Source organism: Orcinus orca, chromosome 7 (assembly GCF_937001465.1).
Source record: "Orcinus orca chromosome 7, mOrcOrc1.1, whole genome shotgun sequence".
NCBI lineage: Eukaryota > Metazoa > Chordata > Mammalia > Artiodactyla > Delphinidae > Orcinus > Orcinus orca.
Window position 1 is genome coordinate 45379940 of NC_064565.1, and position 21488 is coordinate 45401427.

The following is a 21488-nucleotide window of genomic DNA, read 5'->3' on the forward strand; positions in this document are numbered from 1 at the left end:
TGAGCTCTGGCAACTTTCTAAACCAATATGGCAAGTTCCAAGAGCTGAAATAAGTTAGCAAATTGTTTATTGGAGTTTTGTGAAAATGAAAATTTATCGTGCAAATTTGTTAAATTTTGGGTTTATTTATTTATTTACCTGGATGCTTTCAGGTACAATGGAATGCTCATCTATTAGAGAATGAAAGTTATATTCTCCATGCTCTGTAGTTCTTTCTATAGTTCTATGACATGAGTCTATTTGAAATTATGATACCAGTTGAATAGACAAAAAATGAACCATTCAGAGAAATATATTTGAACCACTTTGAGCACCATGTCGGTATAAGTTATTATCTACAAAATTCAATCAAGTGAAAAATCTGATATAATTATTTTAATAATATGGTCATATTTTAATTAATACAGAAAACAATAATAGACCATTACTTATTTGTAATACCTGGTATAAGCATTTCTTTCTGAGATAAGGTATGCCTGCAGTCAGGAGCAAAGAAGCATGGTATTCTGGAAAGCAAAAAGGCTGGCAGTAGGAAGCTTAGTTTTATTTTTAGTTCTACCACTGCTTAATTCTTCGATATTGTGCACTTCCTTAACTTCTCTGGGCCTCTTTTTTTTGTACCTAGACAGGAGTTGGAGGATATCTGAATTTCTTCCAGCAATATGATTCTCAGAGAGGGCATAGATTTTTAATGATAAGCAAGGAAAGAATTGATGTGTATATGTCACTTTCTCTTTGATTTGATTTCTCTGCTTATAATTGGTAATAATTCTATTTGTCAGTATGGTATGTTAGTTAATGATATGGGTTATGGAAACAGATCACCTGTGTTTGAATTTTTGCTCTCTCTCTCTAAATGATTACTAAGTGTAATCTTGTGTAAATTTCTTAATTTCTCTGCACCTCAGTCTTTTGATCTGTACAGTGGTGATTATGCTGGTACTGAATGCATAGATTATCATAGGGACTAAGTGAGTTTGCACATGTAAAAGCGTTTAAATGGTTTCTGACACATAGTAAACATCATTCAATAAATGTTCACTGTTTGTGTCTTTTTCAATCTTTTATTCTTTTTACTTTTTATCTCATTTGGGAATAAAGATGATATAAAAATGGAGCCATGGCTCTATGAAAAACACTGTGCTATGTAAGTGTGACTGGGCATAAGAGATGATGATTCATATAAAGGAACTTTTAGGCTACTGTTCAAACTAAGTATTTCTAGAGGAAGAATTTTTAAAAGTTGTCTGTGCTTCACTTTGTAATTAATTTTATATAAATATTAAAATTTCAGCTTTTTTTCTTTGCTCCATATAATTGACTTTCGTAATTTTGAAAATATACCCAGAAATGAACTTACGCATTTTATGCAAAGTACATATAAAATGTATCATAAAAATATTGCCTAGTAATGTTTCCACTACATATTTATCTAAATTCAAATCACTTATTATTTCAGGCTTTATACTCTCTAATGAAAAAGAAGCTTTTTCCCAAACCCACAACAACTTTAAATTGTTGTCTCTGGTCACATGCCATATTTTCCACAAACATGATTAAATCCTTTAAATAACTCAGCACTTTTGTGGGTACCTAAAATAGATGCTTAAAAGTGACAACTTTGTCCAAACACTTTAAATCCGTCTTCTTTTATTCTTACTTTCTTTTGTGACCTGGATCTGGCTGCCAGTGCACATGAAAGAAATTACAAAAGCTTCTCAGTCACTGGAACTCTGGTTCCTTTTGTACTACAGCATTTGTCATTGCCAAAACAGCAGAGTTTAATTAAGTGTTGTGAGCAGCCTAGTGAGAAACACACTTTAAATTAAACCTCTGTACATGCTGCTATTGGTTCTTTACCTCCTGAACAATCAGCAGGGTGTTAGGCATAAATTCCGTCTCTCAAGGGAAACGCAGCTCCATGCACCTCTAGCAATTCATAAATGATCCTGCTTTCTCAAAACCATATCTTATTAAAGCACATTTAATTATTTCTAAGTTTTAAACACCGATAGATGAAGGCAATAATTAATGTGCCTACCACTAAACATTTTATTTACTCTTGATATATTAATGGTATTATCAAGAAAATATGCTACAGTTTCAGGTTTAACAAAATTACATGGCAAATTATCTTTTGATGCATCAACCAATTGTTAATATAATGGAATAAATTATTTTAACACCTCAGTAGTAATGGATGGGTAAAAGAATATAAGCATTTTAATTTTCAGAATGTTTTTGCAATTACACATTTCAGGTGACACTTAAATCAATGATGCAAGTGTTTGGAATTTTAGAAACTGAAACAAAAGAACAATTTAGAAGTATGACTTGTGGGTTTCTTAAATGCAAAGGATATAAGCAGTGTACCTTGTCTTCTCCTAACATCAAAGTTCTGGCACAATGTTTGTGTGAAAAGCAAAATAATTGCTTCTTAAAATTAAATTTATATGTGCTCAGTCCCACTTAAAATTTCACATTTAGATTTTTGCTTAAAATGAAAAGAAGAGTGACATGTAAGTTTTAAATCTATTTGGTTAAATACAGTCTCATATAAAATAATGGTGATGATTTTTCTCAACTGAGCAGAGTTTATCAGAGCACATGAAGAGTCAGGATAGATGACCATATCCATAAAATATCCTTGACTTGTTCCACAGCACCATGGGGTAATTTCACACTCTGGAGGCCATTCTCAAGATAGACCTGCTCTACAAAGATGCAGAAAAGATGATCTATTATTCAGCAGAATTAGGCACAAGTATTTACCTGTTCTCCATTAGTCTGGGTCTTATATCTTATCTTTCATATTTGGCAAATTTCAATAACGTCGATGCTGCTAAAAGTTTTCCATTGATTAGGAAGTTCTTGCCTGGAACTTTAGAAGACAAGGAAAGAATGGATCATTGTCTGTCATAAAATCATTTAACTATAGTTTAACGAGAAGATGCCTCTCTAAAATATCTATTGACGCTGATTTAGTCTTTCCATTCCACGCTTATTACAAGTAGGTGAAGTAGATTTCAGTGATTATACTGAAATATGCAAAAGGAGGTACACATGCAGCAACACCCACTTGAAATTAGGCAGGACTCTAAAATATTTCAGGATTAAAGTATTGGTTTATCTTGTAGTGATATTGATTGGCCTAATTTGATATAATTTATCAGAGTCATAAACATTCCATGGCGAAACCCTGCCCTGCCCCTGCTGGTTCAGCAACTCCACATTCTGTCTCAATTCTTTCATTTGTTATCTTTCCCTTAGTCTTAGCTACATCTCTTACCTCAACCTCGGGTTAGCCTTTTTATGATATGTACCTTAAGGGGTTTCTCTTTCAACCATTAGACACTGACAGTAGGGTTTAGAAAACTGCAGGGAGAGCGGAGAGACTAGCTAGGTTCAGAATTGAAAAACATTAGGTTAGAAAAATTCTGGGCTTGAAATAAACATTTTCAAGGCCCAAGAACTATATCAGCTCTGTATCTCCAAGATCACATGAAAATAGAACCAAATGGATAAATGTGAGTCAAGCATAGGATCCAATCCAAGCTTTGAAAAAAGTACAATGGTTCAAAACAACTAGTTTGCTAGTGAAGTTTTCGTATACAATCTATTTATTTCTCAGAAGTGCTTGAATTTAAAGGACAAGACCCCAAATAACAACTTTGGAAAAATCCATTTAACAGTATATATAATATACAACAAAAAAGAACAGCAATAAACTAGGGAAATAAGACGATGAGGAAATCAACTAGTAAGCCTTTACAAGTTGCCATTTTTTAAAAAGTCAGTCTAATAAATCAGATACTATACTGTAACATTTTATTATATGTCATAATTCTTCTATAGTTTCAACTCTAGTCAATCATTATAGGAGATCTTCTAACAAAAGCCACTCCAAGATATAATTTTTATTCCTTCCCCCCCAATATATTACTTATTATTCTTATTTTTAACTAAAAAGATATTTAACACCACTGAAATAAGTTAACTAACATAGAAGTTTAAGAAAGGAAAGTAAATAATAATGACCATGACTCTATATTACTATGTGATCCCCATTCCCTGAAGTATACAATGATAAGAGATCAATGAAATCTATTCACACACAGCACTATGGTTATAAAACCTGTGTAAACAAAAATACATATTTAAAATATTTTAACAAAAATTATGCTTTGATATATTTTTACTCTGCAACTTGCTTTATAAAGTTAATATGTCATAGGCATTACTCCAGATCAGTGCATATAGCTTTATTTAAGTTGTATGGCTATAACAAAGTATATTCAAATACTTTCCTTTTTGAAAAACATTCCAGATGATTCCAGCTTGGGCCTGCAAAAAAAAAAAAAAAAAAATCTTTTATTTTCTGTAGGAGAGATGTCATAAAGGGATTTTTTTAAATGGGCATTTGCAGCTAGGATAGATACTGTCACATTTTCTAAATGTGATCTAAAATTTTCTAAAAGTTTGCAGCAATTCATACTCCCACCGTAATATGGAGAGTTCCTAATTGTGCACACCCTTCTAAAGGCTGGCTTTGAACAAGTGGTCAAGGCACTTTATTAAGTGATAGTGATCTAAATATATCTAAAGAAATATCAGGCAATCCTATTGAATTCCATAGCCAAAGCAATCCCTGACTTTGCTTGAAATTATGAACACATTTCTGAAGTATTTCCATTTATCTAATTCTGAAGAGAATTAGAGAACAAAAGAGAACAAAAACACTCATCTATGGAAGCTTCTGGAATGGGGTGACTAGTGAGACAAAAAGGAATCAGGGCAAAAGGTGAGGTATTCTAATATTTTTTCATAGTGTGTGCCCTTTTAATAACTCAAACCACATGCAACATTAACTTAAATTCCTTCAACAGTGACTTACTTTATTCTGTTAATTCACTTTTAAATTAAAATGAAATGTTGAAATTTATATCTATTATTTATACCATCCAAGTGTCTTATTGTATAAAACAAAGCTGAGAAAATGTTCTAGAATACAACTACCCACTACTATTTTTTGATCGCTGAGGGACAAAATGGTAAGAATAGTTTATGTTCTATATACTCTGATCATCAAAACTAAAATTTTATTTCTGTAAAATGGGAATGTTAACATTGACTTACACTTTTTATGCATATAATGAACTAATTAATGATCACTGAAAGCACAAAGTGTCATATGTAGACTAATTAATTATAATAAAGGATTGCAACTAATAAAAATGCAATGAAAATATATAAACAAATTATGTTTTTCAGTAGTATTAACCTTAGAGAACACAAATTTATAACTGTAGTGTTCTATTAAAACAAACAAAAAATTATATCCATCTCTTTAGGTGGTATGAACTTTTGCCATATGTTACTTAATTGCTATGATGCAGTACACTTAATGCTTATGTTAATAATTGCTTTATAAAAATGCTTTCTTTCACTCTTCAGATATTGAAGAATTTTTTGTAAAATATAAAATTACATTTTAACAAATTAGAAAAACATTCACATATTTTAAAAAGATATATATGTATATGTTTTTATTAACCATACATTTATAATATATAACATATGTTTGATTACATTAATGTATATTCATTTTCATTAAATTATGATTTGTTATTCAATAAATACCTATTGAGAATCAGTAAGTATGTCACAAAGTAGAGAGCTGAATAAGACATGGCCCTTATGTTAAAGAACACAATAAGAATCATGTAAAAAAATAATTTTAATAAAATATGAAAATACTCTAAAAAGCTATGACAATACCATATGGCTTATTGATGGACAGGTAAATAGTTTCTTTATGCAGGAGTTGGAGGTGGACTCTAGATTTATCGAAAAGGAAAAATCACAGAATTTTGGATTATTACTCAACCATGTGATAATAATGACAAATGTTTAAGCATGAGAGAAACATGGCCAGATTTTTATTTTTAAAAACATCAAGTTTTTATTGGATGAAATACAATTTAAAGTAAGTGAGGCCAGAGTCAGGGGAATCTGCTTAAATATTTTCTTTCAAAAATCACTGCTATCCTTTCTTGTTAGGACAAGAGCTTGAAACTGTGAAGTAGAATAAAGTTACCTGAAAACAACCCAAGGCTCCAAATGTATTGACTTCCTTCCATATGAGATAAATTCTTAAGAGCTTAATGTAAAGCACCTCTTCTTCGTCTTAGCGCCAAAATTCACTCTCAGAGTTTCTTTTTAGTAGTTTGGTACGTTTATCCCACAATACCAAAAAATGTCTAAGAAAACATTACAATTTTTAAAAATATATATTTTCCATACCATGTCAGATTTTCTTTCCCATGTATTAGGATTCAACCACTAGGCTCAATTTTTAAAAAGACTATAGTCTAGGTGTTCTCAGGACCACTGGAGAATGCACCAAAGGAAAAGGTACCAAAGGAGCACTGCCAGAATATAAAAATTCTGTCTGTACACATTTGTAGAAAGAACAGAGGGAGCAACCGAGCTGCGCAGTTTGCCTATGCTTTTTTTTTTTTTTTTTTTTTTTGCGGTACGCGGGCTTCTCACTGTTGTGGCCTCTCCCGTTGCGGAGCACAGGCTCCGGACGCGCAGGCTCAGCGGCCATGGCTCACGGGCCCAGCCGCTCTGCGGCACGTGGGATCCTCCCGTACCGGGACACGAACCCGTGTCCCCTGAATCGGCAGGCGGACTCTCAACCACTGGGCCACCAGGGAAGCCCTGCCTATACTTTTTTAAAGGGAGTTTTACTTCTTGTATTAATATTGGCTTTCTAGTAGGTCAGTTGTTCTCAATAGGGTGAAATTGTAGAGAAAACTTGTAATTTGTCTTATTGAAGGAAAGGCAGTGTTGTCATTTGTGGGTGAGGACCAGGGATGCTGAATATGCTATAATATTCTGTGTAGCTCAGGGGTGTCACAATCTCCACAGACATTACGCAGGTGAAAAATACTTATAATATTTGTAATGGGAAGAATTGTACATTAGCACTGTATTGCAGTTGATAAAATTGTTTCCCACAGTGGTATGGGTTAACAATTATAATACTTCACATATACTGGTTTCTTGTTTTGTCATTTGCAGTACCTAGAAGCAATGATACCTCAGTGTCACAGCTAGTGCACTAATCTTGGTTTCTAATACCATCCTCTACATAAAAGGAACCAGGGCTCCTTGGAGAAGTGGCTGAGTCTAGGACTGGGCAGGACATCTACAAGATGAGCCTGGCGCACTTTGTAGTGCCAGAAACAAGGAAGTGATAGTTTGAATGTACAACAAAAATAATCAAATTTGGTGTGGTAATTATAATACAGTGTGGGTTGGCATCTACTGTGTTCCTCTGAGAACAATCATTTACATCATGACAACTTGGAGACAGTTTTTAAAGGACTTTATTATTGGGAGGAACTCTGCTGTGAGGTCATTAGTGCAGTGTTTCTCGAACTTGAATGTGCATATGCATCCTCTGGGGATCACGTTAAATGCAGAATCAGATTAAACAAATCTGGGATGGAGCCCATTAATCTGCATTTCTAAGCTACTGGGTGATTGCAGTGCTGCTGAAGCTGCAGGTCTGTTATCACACTTTGAATGGCAAGTTCTTTAGTGTGTAGGACATGAGGAGCAGTCAGCAGTCAATGAAGAGACTTCACTGGATCACCCTCAATCCTGGGAAAGAACCAGCACTGCTCTAGCATCCAGCAGAGTTAACATTTTCACCAATAATTTTATGTGACAGAAGAAAGAGCCCAACAATGACAGCCGTTTACAGAGCAAGGACCCAGAACCTTTAAGAACAGGGCTGGAATTCAAACTATCATTTACCAATAGGAGTAACAAGTAGAAAGTGAACAAAGAGAGATCAGTGAGGGAATTTCTACAATAATGTGTCTGAAGGGGAAAGACAAAATGCACAAATTGAGGTGGAAAATTTCAGATTGGCAGAATGAGATCTCAGGATGTCCGAAGTGCACTGTGAAAAAGCAGTCAAGCCAGTAGGGTGCTTTGCATTGATATCTGGATGAAACGACTTAACTGTCCTTACCACTGGCCTCCTGGGCCCCCGAGGGTAGGCCATTGACAGTGAAGAGCTAAGTTTTGAAGTTCATGACTCCAGAAGCAGGTGGAACACGAGGGAGTGATTGAGAAGAGAATACTACGTGGAATAAGACTGACTGAAGCGAGGCTGCAGAAGAAAAATGCCAATATATTGAATTAAAATACAAATGGAAATTTGCTTGAAAGCAACCAGGAAAATTTAACATGCGTGCAATTATGTTGGCTTTACCTGCCTGCCCTCCTCCTTATTCCTGGACACTTCCTCGAAGTTCTCCCTTCACAGCCTCTGTCTGGAATGCCACTTTTCCTGATATTTGTTTGCCTCATTTATTCATTTCATTCAGGTCTGTGGGAAAATATCATACTCTCAGAGAGATCTTCTCAGACTGTGCTATCGAAAATAATGCCCCTTTTCACTCATTCTTTTTTTTAATCATAATTATTCATTTGTGCCTCTTTTTACATGTGTGTGAGCGTGTATACGCCCAGACTTATTTAGGTATTTTTTTAGGTATTCAGTATGACTGTTCCCCCTTTTGAATGCAAGCTCCAGGAGAGCAGGAGAACATTGTTTTGTTTACTACTCTCTCCTTAGCTTAGAAGAGAGTCTGTCACATAGTAGTTGCTCCATAAACTTGTTGACCAAGTAAATAAGTGAATGTATCTATGTTTTAATATCAACCAGATGATACTACAAATGAATCAAAATATATGAGTTACAGAAAAAATATGTGAAAGGGTCATGTGATCTACTACCAGTGTATCCATAGTAGGAGGATAAAATTTTAGTGAAAATAAATAATTGTTTAGATGTCTTAAAATAATTATGTCATTCATATTATTTTCTTTTATTGTCTAGAGCAGAAACTTAGGTCTCAGCAAATCTGGGTGTGGGAAGAGCCCTCAAGGTTATATATGATAATATTCTCTGAGAGGTCAAATTTCAGACACCACACAAATATATTACAAGCCCTTTTCTGAATACGTGTTTCATATTTGAACAATTCTTAGCAGCCCCTAGGCTCAAAAGCTTGATTCTAAATGTACTACTGAACTTGAGCTTCCTGCTGGGAACACAGCAAGTGTCTTCTGAGCATAAGGAGGCTGAGAATTGCATACCAACAGGAACAAGTGCCTTGAAGTTAAAAGGTGTTTGGAAATTGATCTGGTAGGTAATAATCTTCTATATCTAACTTGTGATTTACTCTAATTTTAAATTTTTTAACACATACTCTCTGAAACACAGGTGACTTCTGCATTTGTGTAATACTGGCAACCAAAGACTTTCTAGTTTTCTCCCTCAGAAATTGATATAGTATTTTGTATGTTAACCATGCAAAGTCCTATGGCATGTTTTGTATTTAATATTTACTAAGTATTAAAGATACATAACTTATAAATTCTCCAATTACATCAATAAATCCAGATATAATAGTTATGCTGCAATTATAATTTTAGGTAAATCTGGGCTATTGCAAATATCATTAATGATAAATAAATATTTTTTAAATGAAAGATGGAATCTAAAAAATCCAAATAAAGATGGAGTCTAAAAAATTCAAATAAAAGAAAATAACTGTTGAAAAATGGCTAACTCTCTATGCTTAGTGCTCTTCCAGAAATCTGTTTTGTTTACTTGTTAAAATCAGTTGGAAGATAGCCACAAGTTTTCAAGATAATTTATTGTTGTGTTTTGGTATTGTTTACCTGCTTGTTTTCTAAACCTGCCTTTTTGCTTATTTTGTGAGAAATGGCTTTACATCAAGTATTGTCCATCAAGCTATGGGTTCCAAAATATGAACTTGGCTTCTCACACAAGAATGTAGGGCTCTTGGGCAGAATGTTGCTAACATTTCCCACTGGAATAAAGTTCTGGCAATGACTCCAGCTTAGATTCTGAAAGGAGGACCTCCCCATTTATTGTTCCGCCTTCAGAAGAAGTGATGGCTGAAGGAAGGAAACAAACTCATAAATGTCCCATGTGTCTGTCTCAAAAGAAAGACAGAAATGTCTTATATTTTTAGACTATAACCTACTCCTACTGCTCAGAAATGCAACCAGGCTTGAATAGATGAAATATATCTATAAAAATCACTGTCAAAATCTATATATTTAGCACCAAATGGCATGTTCTAGCAAATAATTCATTAACTAGCTTCAGGGTCAGTCAAACCATGTCACTCAAATAGTTTTTAAATAAGAGTAAATATTTAAAATGCTATCTTTTCCTTAAGGGCTGGCTCTGACTAGCTCTAACATATCCAAGAAATATGGACTTGGTAGGAACTATCATCAAGGTGAGACAATGAACGACCCTATTTTAAGAGAAGGATGAATTTTCTTTCTCCAAGTAACCAAACATAGTCAAAGTATTAAAAAAGTCAATTCATATAAGAAAAAAGCAAATTTATTTTCATTTAGACAAGACAAAAACAAGTTTTTTTTTCCAATACAGTCAATGGAATAAAATTTTCACTATTCAGATCACTTATTTTATAACAAGGGGCAAATATTTGGAAATCTGTGTCTTCAGCCACAAATATGTATATGCTGTGCTTCGGTTGTTGCATTTAGAATGAGAGTTGTTGAAATACAAGTTAATATCTTGAGATAGAAACTGCTATTATCATTATTATTATGGTGCGATTTATACAAAAATATTTCTCAAAGAAATCATCAGAATAAGCACCATCTGTTTCAGTTATCTATTATTTTGTAACAAACCACACCAAACATTAATGGATTAAAATAATAATCATTTATTTATTCATGACTGCCTTTTGGGCTGGCTCACTCAGATGGACAGTTTTCCTGCCCTTGCTTGGTGTCACTTATACAGAAACAGTCACCTGGAGATTTGAACAGATATCGATATTTCAAGATGGCCTCACTCATGAGTCTGGTGGTTAACTTGGTCAGTCAGGTATAATGCCTGGAATCTTCGCCATATAGCCTCTCTAGCAGGATAGCCCGGGTTCCATACAAAATGGCAACGGTGTTCCAAGAGATCAATCATGGAAATTCAAGGCTTTTTGAGGCTTGGGCTCAAAAGTCACATAAAGTCACTTCTGCCTCATACCATTGATCAAAGCTATTTCAAACACCAGTCTAGATTCAAGGGGTTGAAAAACAAATTCATTTCCTGAAGGGAGGAATGAAAAATAATTTGTGGCCACGTTAAATCTTCCTCATTTCCATTTGTCTTAATACAGAATGTTCAAATATTTTTATTTTGGAAATTTTAAACTCATACCATTAAAAATGGGGACAGAAAATATATCATTCGCATATTGTCCAGCCACTCTTGTGCTTTACAGTCCTTCTAGAATAAGCAAAGATAGTATTTGAAGAGTTTATTATTGAGAAAACATAAGGTCATAACTTCATAAAGACATCAATTGGCTTGTGATTAATTAGGTGTGAGTTGATCATTTTGGGGTGACCTTAATGACAAAATATAATTTTTCAGAAATGATCATCAAAGAAAACTCAATTTTATTCGATCTATAAATATTTTTCACAAGTTCATAATATTTTAAAATATATAAGGGATATGATTTTCATGTGTATAAGGGGGACCTTGATAAACAAGGTAGCTTATTAAGCTTAAATGTTTGCAACTTTGTATCAGAAGACTAATGCAGTTGGTACCTGGACTATACTTTGAGGAACAGTGATTTTAACAAATATGCTTATCAGAAGACAACCCCCAGAAAATATAAGTAATAAAAGTAGGAGTTAAAACAAACATATTTTAAATGGTAGATAGTATATTATTTAAAATATTTCTCAGATAGTTGAACCCATCACTATTACTATAGAAAGAATCAGTCGTAAGTTTAAATGTGATTCATGCTTCTTGTAAGAGTTTGAGCTAAAAGACATTTGACTTTAAGAATATGAGATTTGGGGAAATGACTAAAAGAATTTTCTCTTTTTCAAAATATATTACTAACATTTAAATATTCCTGATCAAGTGATGTTTGAAGATAAACTCTAAATACATATTAGTAAAATCTAGTTACTTAGAATCTTAAATTAGCTCAGGTTGTGAAAACTCAGTTTCCTATTATGTGGGCCACTTAAAGAAAACTAGGACTTTATTTTATTTTTTATTTATGTCATTTGCTGATAAACCAGTTATTATTTACGGAAGCTAAGTAGACAAAATGGTGAGTTTGAAGGTATAAATTACTAGATACGAAAAAACTCTCCAAGTTAAGATGTTATATCCATAAATCCTCTCAGCCAGCATGGGAATCAAAGCATTCCTACTTCAAGCCATATTTGTGACATGCTGTATGGGCTGTGACAACCAAGTCCAGAAACACAAGTTAGGGAACAACAACAAAAAATAAATAAAAGCTTTAAGTTGGAAATCCTATAACTTTATTTGTTTTCACCCTCACTGGGCTTCATGAATATTATTTTAACATGTTAGTTATCCTAATTGTTGTGTCTATGCTTAAATGGCAAATAATGGTTTTCTTCCCACTTTTTAATTTCATTATAATTAATAATCACCCAAAATGCCTAAACTGCCATTCTGATTATTTTTGGAAAATAACATGAAATGCCATCATTACTCAAAAGTTGTCAATAATTATCTTTTCTAGTATTGCTTTATTTATACACTGGACATGTAAGTTGTTTTTCAAAAAGGATTTATTTTCCATGAAACAGAAATGCTCATCTCTGTAACCGAAAGCACTAAGACAGGGCTTTCATACACACCAGCATATTTAAATGCAGCCTTAATAGGTCATCATCTCCAGATCTTGCATTGCAGTGTGAGACATCGAACGTTGCCGTCAAGCTCTTAGCCGACTTGGGGTTAAAAAATACACATAGTCGTTTACATGAACCTTAAACAAACTTGCAGCAGCATTTCTCTTTCAGTCGACTGACATTTTTCTTTATGTTTCGTCAGTTATATCTGAGTGATCAGACAGCCACTACACTTGGTACACCCACCAGGATTATTATCTAGACCAAAGGCCCAAAGCTCATTGTAGTAGGCATGTAATTCTTTACAATGTATGCCACGTTAACTGTGTTGGGTTATCTATTCAACAGCTGACTGAGCTGGGCTCTCAAGCTCTTCTCAACAACCATGTAAGAAGCGATGACAATTGTACTACTTCATAACAGCTGCATGGAACTCTGACACACACTTCACAGCAACCAGTCATCTATATAAACCAATTTCAAGAGCAAAATTGCATGGTGCCTCCACTCTGTTATAAACACAATGATATCCACTCAAAGCTGATAAATGCACTACATTTCTCTGGAGCTTAAAAGAATAAGTTCTTTGCATCTGAGATTTCTTTCCTACAAATTAAGCTTCTTTTTGTCCTAGCAGTTAATTTAGAACTTTACAAAGAACCAGACAATTTAGATTTTGAATATCTGTAAAATAAAGAAACTTCGGTATTAATATTTTGGTTCTTCAACTAAATGCTCTTTTACTATTTTTTTAAGTGTATGTGCCAGACTTTCCTACCTGATGATCTGAAGCAGAATGCAAAAGGAAGAAGTAATTAAGGTTTAAAATACTTACCAATGCTGTAGCAATTTGCCAGTTAATTACAGTATCTTTTCATAGGATTAAACAATACAATCCTTATTATTGAATAAAACATCTACAAGCAACTTGGAGACCACTGTTAAAAGGCTTAAATGTTAACTACTCTATGTTTGGTGAATAATGAAGCTTTGGTGAATCCGTTAATAATTGCAAGAGATTCAAGTAACATAAAGGGTTTGCTAATATTTTTAAATACGTACTTGTATTACCAACATATTTTTAAATGAAGCTTGAAAGGACATGGGTAAACATTATGCATGGTTCCAGAAAATAGACAGAAACTAATTTTTTTCATGTTTATATCAGTGACAAATATATACATATAAATGTGTATATATGTACAATATTTTAATATTTCAGAGCTTAGAAAATATATACACATGTATTTTCATTTTCTTCAACCCAACAATTCTAAAGGGAGTCAGAAGAATGGAATATGTAGACTAAGAGAAGAGTGAACATACTTCATTTCATAAGAAACATAATTCACTAAATCATAATTTATTAATATATTGGAACTTTATTACAGAGAAGAATTCAGTTTATGCTTCATGGAGTTTACTGCTCAAAGAATTAGAGATAGCATATTATTGTACTATTTGAAACAAAACCATCTTATGGAATAATAGTAGCATTGCCAATTTGTTAATGTATACTACAGGCTGACATAATTTCTGGCATCATTTAATAACACTTATAAGTTATGTCACTATCCTATAATGATAAATATTAATTTTAGAAATGGGGTCCTATACCAAGTTTCATCTAAAGGGCTTCTCTGCCCTGAAAAAAAGAAAAGTGAGCACAAATTATCCAACGCATAGGACAAATGAGGGTAAATGATTTTCTACAACCATGTGCCAAAATTCTGACTATCAATTATTTTCATTTATTTATTTTTATTATTGAATTTCTTTGACTACTTTGGTAATCTCCAATGGGAGGAAATTAAGACTCTCTGAGGTTAACTGTCTTTCCTAAAATGAAACAGATTAACAAGGAAAAAGAATCTGGTTACTGGCCGTTAATTCAGGGTTCTATCCACTGCACCACAGTTTTTAAAGGGGTTGTTGATGAAAAACGGAGACCTAAAGACACAAGGAAACTTGAATAATACGATTCAAGTACAAATATTAGGACAAACAGTTATTTTGCCTCCCAAGTAGCCAGTGTGTTTTTCCCTATGGCAAGTACTTTTCCCACAAGAACTAAAAATAATTACCTGTAAGGAATATAATACTTTCTCGTGGAATCCAGGCACTGGCAAGATAACTGGACCTCTCAAGGAGTTCAACCCAAGAGCTATAAAATCAGGAATGGAGATTGCTCTCGCTGCCTTCTCTCTTTCTCTGGGGATGGGTGTTTTTGTGTTAGTGGACTAGTCCAGGTCAGCTAGGTTGGGAGAAAGAGTACAAGTGGGGAAAGAGATGGTACAGCTTGATGACTTGAAGCTCAAAAGAAGAAGGTGGGCTTTACACATGGGACAAAGCAATGGTCTAGATGTCTCCCTCCACAAAAGGAGCAATGAGGAAGATGAAACAGATATTTTGTGTCAAATGGCTACCCGGTTGTACAATTGCACTTCCCTCCAGGTGGTACCTATGCAAGAAGAGCAGCATCTGCATAGGTAGGCTGCTGAGGAAGTGCAGTACTTAAAAAAGAGTAGGGTTCCTATTAAGTTTATGGATGTGGAGGGAATGCTTCTTGAAAAGATTGAGGATGAAAGGGAGTTTTTATATACATAGACTGAGACAAGAGGAATTCAGATGAAAGGGTTGGGAGAAATGTAGACAGTGGGTAGAAGTAAGGAAGAAACAATGCAGAGAAGTATAGGAAAGATTATTACTGATTAGAAGGGTCAGAAGTTTTGGGCAGTGGCCACAGATGACAGGGATATGAGGTATGTTTGAATTTATTGTCCTTGAGATTATGGCCCCATGTAGGCTGAAGCCTAGCAGTTGTCAAAGACTTGATGAAGTAAGCAGACTGTCAAGCATTCAAACAGGACTTTGTTCAGATGATGTTCTGCTTGTTACTGAATATAACACCCCATATTCTTTCCCACCATAATTTTGCAAAGACGAGAGAATTGTGGAACAGCTTGGGGGAAATGGTGTTTTGCAGATGATTTTTGCTGTATCTCTTTGGCTGACAGTTATGCTTCAATTATTCCTTTCACTCATTGCATTTGTTTTGTGGTTGCTGTTTTCAATTGTTTTTTGTTTGTTTTTGAATAAGTATTATGTGAGCATATATATTGTGATACCAACACAAAATTGAAAAGATACAGAAGGACTTGGAATGAAAAGAAAATCTCCCTCTCCCTACTATCTGCCAGTGTAGTAGTTGTGATGTGTTGGATCTCACCCTCCACCGCCTTCCCTTTGCTGGAACTAAGACATTCATGCTCAAAGCTTCTGGGAATGTTGGCAGCTGAAAGCTCTCTCCACTGAGTTTTTCTCATGGGCTTGTCCTCAGCTAAAGAGAGCCACCCAGCTCAAAGTCACATCTCCCAAAGGCAGACTGCATCTTATCACTGGTTGAGGCCAGGGCTATACAGACCCAGCCCAGCCCCTATGTGTCGAGTTGAGACAATCTGAAGAGCCATCTTAGTTCCAGAGCTTCCTGTACAATTAGGTAAAGCCTCTGTAATTTCTGTGACTAGACTGCAATTCCTGCCTCTGCCCGATTCTGTTTTCTTTACTCCCTTCCTGATATTCACCCCCAAGAACACTTCTTGCTCTTTCTGTCTCAGTGTCTGTTTCTTGGAGAACTCGATTACAGCTACTCGGTATGACACTTTCCTTTCACAAACCACCATTACTAGTCAGTTTTTGAGAATAATATGAAAAAGAGGAGAACAAAGTTCCTTTCAAGGGATCTTTCCTGAGCAGCTACAAACAACATTGCATGAATCTCAAAGGAGGAGATTGCTTTATAAACGTGTAACTATAACGTTAGGGTAAGTTCCTACTAGTAGAATTACTTGGGCAAAGGGTGTGTCCATTTTAAATTTGAAATACAGTACTCTTTAAAGAACTGTAACTTCTCACAGCAGAACTCTGAGTTGGCCAAACTGTATGTGAAGAATGGTTCTCACAATTTTATATTTATTTTTCTCATGGGAAGTGGTTTTGAAACAACTTTTTACATGATAATTTTTTAAAATTAACTAGGTACAAAATATTTTATTGTGTTGTTGACCTTTTTATTGATAGTCTGCACTTGATTTTCATATTATGGAAATCAAAACTTTTGTGTGTTACAATGTTTTTCTTTGATTTCATTTATTATGAATCTTGCCATGCAGAATATTCCTATTGCTTATGTATTTATAGTTTCGATATTTTCTTTTTTGTCTTCTGAGTTCTGTTACATAAATAGAAATGATTTTACTGCTATGAGATTATTTTTAAAATCTAGTATATCTTCTCATAGTCCTTTTACAGATAGATCTTTTGTTTGTTTGATAGAATGTGGTCCATCTTGAGGTACATCTTGAGGTAGTAATCTAACTGTACAATTAAATTCTATTTGTTAATACTTTATTTGGGATTTTTATACCAATATTCATCTTATATGATTGTTTTGTACACTCTTTTGTGTGTTATTTATGTCAGTTATATAGATGTATGTCACTTATGACAATATGGATTTTTTTTCTGTATATCCTGGAACAGCTGGTTCATTTGAGTTTTGACTTCTTAAGGTTTGGTATAATTTCTCTGTGAAACTAACTTAGCCTGGTACTCATCTGAGGATAGCTCTTTGGCCACAATCTCTGTATTTTATGTTATTTGTCTACTTAGATATACTTTTTTTCTGAGTTCACATTTAAATATTACTTATTTATATTAATTTCCTCTATCACTTTTGTTTGAATGTCATCTCTCATTTCATGTATATCTATGTTTTGTCAGTTTATTTTTAATTAGGTTGGCTAAATGTTTATATTTTGTTGGTTCTTTTTGAAAGAAAAGAACTATTAGATTCATTATTGAATTATTTTCCTATATTATAATGTTAATCTCTGCTCTCTTCTTTATTGATTCCTTCCTCATGACTCTTAAGGTTTACTTTGGTTTCATTCTTCTAACTTCTTTAGTTGAGCCTTACTTTACTTTTTATTCTTACTTGTATTTTAATATAAATATTTAAGGCATACAGTTTTTTGAGCGTCACTTTAATTGACCATAGAGTTTAGATGTGTAAGTTTACGTTGTCATTATTTACTAGATATTTTAAAGTTATTGATTTGATTTTCTCATTGGCCCAAAAGATGTTTAAGAGATGGTCATTGTTTTTCATTTTTATGTTGCATGCCAGAGATTGATATTGTTGTTGTTTTCACTAATTAATTTTTTCCTAGGCTGTGTCTGGGTATTGATTGTTTTGCATCATTTTTTTATTTACAATAAGATATGCCATTTTAATTTATAGATTCAGATTTTCTGGAATTTTTTAAAGCGTGTCTTTTTCTGTTTTTGTTTGTCATCTTCATGAATATCAAATATGAGTTAGCCATTTCTTATGACTGTATACATTTTTTCTAATCTTCTAAAACCCTTGTTTATTTGCATTTTATTTCAAAACTCTTTTAACTCTGCCTTTCCTGTTATCGTGGGGTTTTTTTTTAGTGGGGGGGGGGCTTTTTTTTCAGAGATGAAAATCTCCTTTGAATTGCTTTCACTATGGACTTCAATTATACATCACACTTTTTATAATCTTTCTCTGCTCTCCTGATTACTACCAGCTCATGGTTAGCTTTAATTTTTAATTACATCTTTCCTAAGCTTTTGTACATCTATTTTGGACTCTTAGTTTATAAAGGCAAATACTTCATAAAAGTTTAAATTTATTTATGTAACTCAGAGCAATGTTTTTGTTGCAATTTTTGTCTGCTCTATAAAAATGGTTTCCCAGCATGTGTCTTCCATGTGCCATTGTCTTTTGTTCTTTCTCCTATTTTTTCTTTGCACTTTTTATAAATATTTTATAAATATTATTTTATAAATATTATTACTCTACAGTCTGTGCTCATTTGTTTTTTATATTTATTTTTGAATGAATTGTTCCTGGAGAGGCTGTTTGGAGGGAGTCTATGTAGAGAAGGAGCCATGTTCCAGAATAGCAGGAATTTTCCTTATGACACAAGCTTTTTACTTTTACTTTTTTCTAGCCACGTATACTGACAGTTATAACCTTCTTTCCAATGCAGTGTTTCTCTTTTTCTGCTTCACTGTCACAGTGCTTTTGAAACTACAGGTCTCTGTGAGACTCATCCCTTATGTCTGTGCTTCCTTTTCATGCCCCAGCATAGGTGCTGACTACCACTTGCAGCACACACCCATTCCATCATTCCATTACTCCAAGCTGCAGTTTGTTTGATTTGCTCTTCGGTGTAAACCTCTCTCTTTTTTTAGAGAACCCTGCTCTGCCACTTTGAGACCTCTTCTGACAGCACCGTCACATAATTGTTTGATTTTTCTTCTATTTAGCAGTGCTTCTTCACAAATTGTAGTTTGAGGTTGTAGTCGACTCCTAGTTTTGTCAAGGAAGAATATATGTTTCTGTTTCTTGCTCTCCTTGTTGTTTTGATGTTATTTCTAAGAAAAGAGGGGCATTTTATTTTTCTTCTGTCTTAAAAGAGGAAGTCTCCTTTATTTGATTTTGAAATGCACTGTTGGAATTTGTTTTATTTTCAGAAAAATATAATACTTAGGCCCTAAATATGGTCAGATATTCATTATTATTATATAATTTAAATAATTTTAAGACAACTCTACTTCAGTAGAAATTGAAACTTAACATATTGTGAAGACTCTAAATTCTGTAATGTATCATACATACACATTAAAACATAGGCATTTGCAAATGTCCTTCAGTTCCTTTAAACCCTAATTTATTTCATAGCAAATATTTAGTTGATTAATGGAAAAGTAATCTCAACTAATTGTTAGGTTGGTGTTCTACAGAGAATCTGCAAGACTCTTTCTACCCCATGGTAAGAAATGGTCAATGTTTGTCTTTTCTGGGCTTATTTGCAATGGAAATGGCTCATCTTTGATGCACAACTTTTACTCTGCTTTAACTATTAATTCTATTTATTACATCTGGAATTGAGGCATATATGCCATACACTTTGTGGGGGAGGAGGTATGAAAAAGGGTATTCTTTTTTCTCTTTTGTGATAGCCTGTGTTATAGCAGTAGCTTTCATTATCAGTTTGACAGGAGGGAAATGACTTACCTGTCCACTTCTTCATCTAGATTGAGATACTTTCAAAGTTCCCTGAAAACTAAATGGATAATGTCGCAGTGATTCAGAATAAATCCAATTATTTCCACTAAAAAAGAAATACTCCAATTTGGATTAGAACCATATGGTTTGGATATTAGAGTTTTGGCCCATATATAACTCATAATCCATTCCTCTCCTACCAATGTGTGCTAATTTACATTTCAAAACAGGGTGATATTTTAAAATCCTAAGATATTGCAAAAATAGGACTCAACTGAACCAAATTCTTTCTAAATTGAAAAAAGATGGATAATTTTAAATGAGAAATGCTTTATAGTTTGGATGCAACCAAAGTAATGTATTTTTTCTTCCTTAGAATAATATATTCTTTCACACCAAAATCATTACTATGTATCAAAATGCTAGAAACTATAATTCTGATGTGCTGCAGTATTCCCAAGCTGGCTAATATTTTACTTGGCTATAGTATTAATGGAATTTTGGCCTCAACATATATTTTAGTGAAGGCATTGTCTTTCTATTTAGAAAAATAAAGGACCTCGGATGACAAGTTATTTCTTTTTTAATATAAGGGGAAAATCTTACTAGAGAGTAAAGTCTTGAAGAAAAACATTCTAAGAACTGTACATTTATAATTAATGTCTCGACCCAGTCCCTCATGCTTTTATTCTGAAGCTCACTTTTTTTCTAAGCAGCAGCCCGAATAAACACTGGCTTTGTCATGGGGCAGGCTAATATAAAGAGCCATATGTGCTCAATGACACAGCACAAGGAGACAGACACAGGCCTTTGCTATAAATTCTCCCTTTTAAAATTTAGATTGCCACATTTTTTTCCTTCTCTAGTTAATTTAAATCAGTTCTGCCTGTCAGCCTGTACCTGCCAAATAAAACATCCTAATCAAGTGTCTGGTGTGCAAAGCAGAAAGGTTTGGTCTGATGCTGGCAGACTTTTGTTTATTCCATCTCTATAACCATAACACCTCATGAAAGTCTTCGAAATTTTTACTAAGACAAACTAGATCAGATATATAAAAGGAGGAAGAAAAGAGAGTCGGTCAATTATTATTATCAAATTGCTGTCAATGGCACAAATCCTCATCAACCTGTTTTTTTTCTGCCACTGTCAGGTCCTTCCAGACCTTTAACATCTGATACCATCAGGTCAGCTGCTGGTTCTCCTTTTCCAAGGTCATAAGGTTTAACTGTACAATGAACTTACTGTGGCTTCCAGGGTCTTTCCACTGTAACATATTTAGTCAATGAACTTAAACTCTTAGGGGAAAAAACTGTGATGAAAGTAAATAAAGTGCCTTAATAAATGATTAAATTATTTTCCAGGCACATTTTTTCATACGAATAATAAAGTTATAATTAATAGGTTATCTAGAACATTAACAAAGATGCAAGCAAAGATTGGCCAGTAATATTGGATTTGTAAGATGCTTTGGTATTGTGGCCTCTTCAGCCTTGCACAACTTTGCTTATCAAGTTCATGTCTGAGTGAAAAGTACATGCCTTCTTTCTTGTGCTTAAATGTTCTCAAAAATGTTGTAGTAAGTTTTGATTTTTTTCTA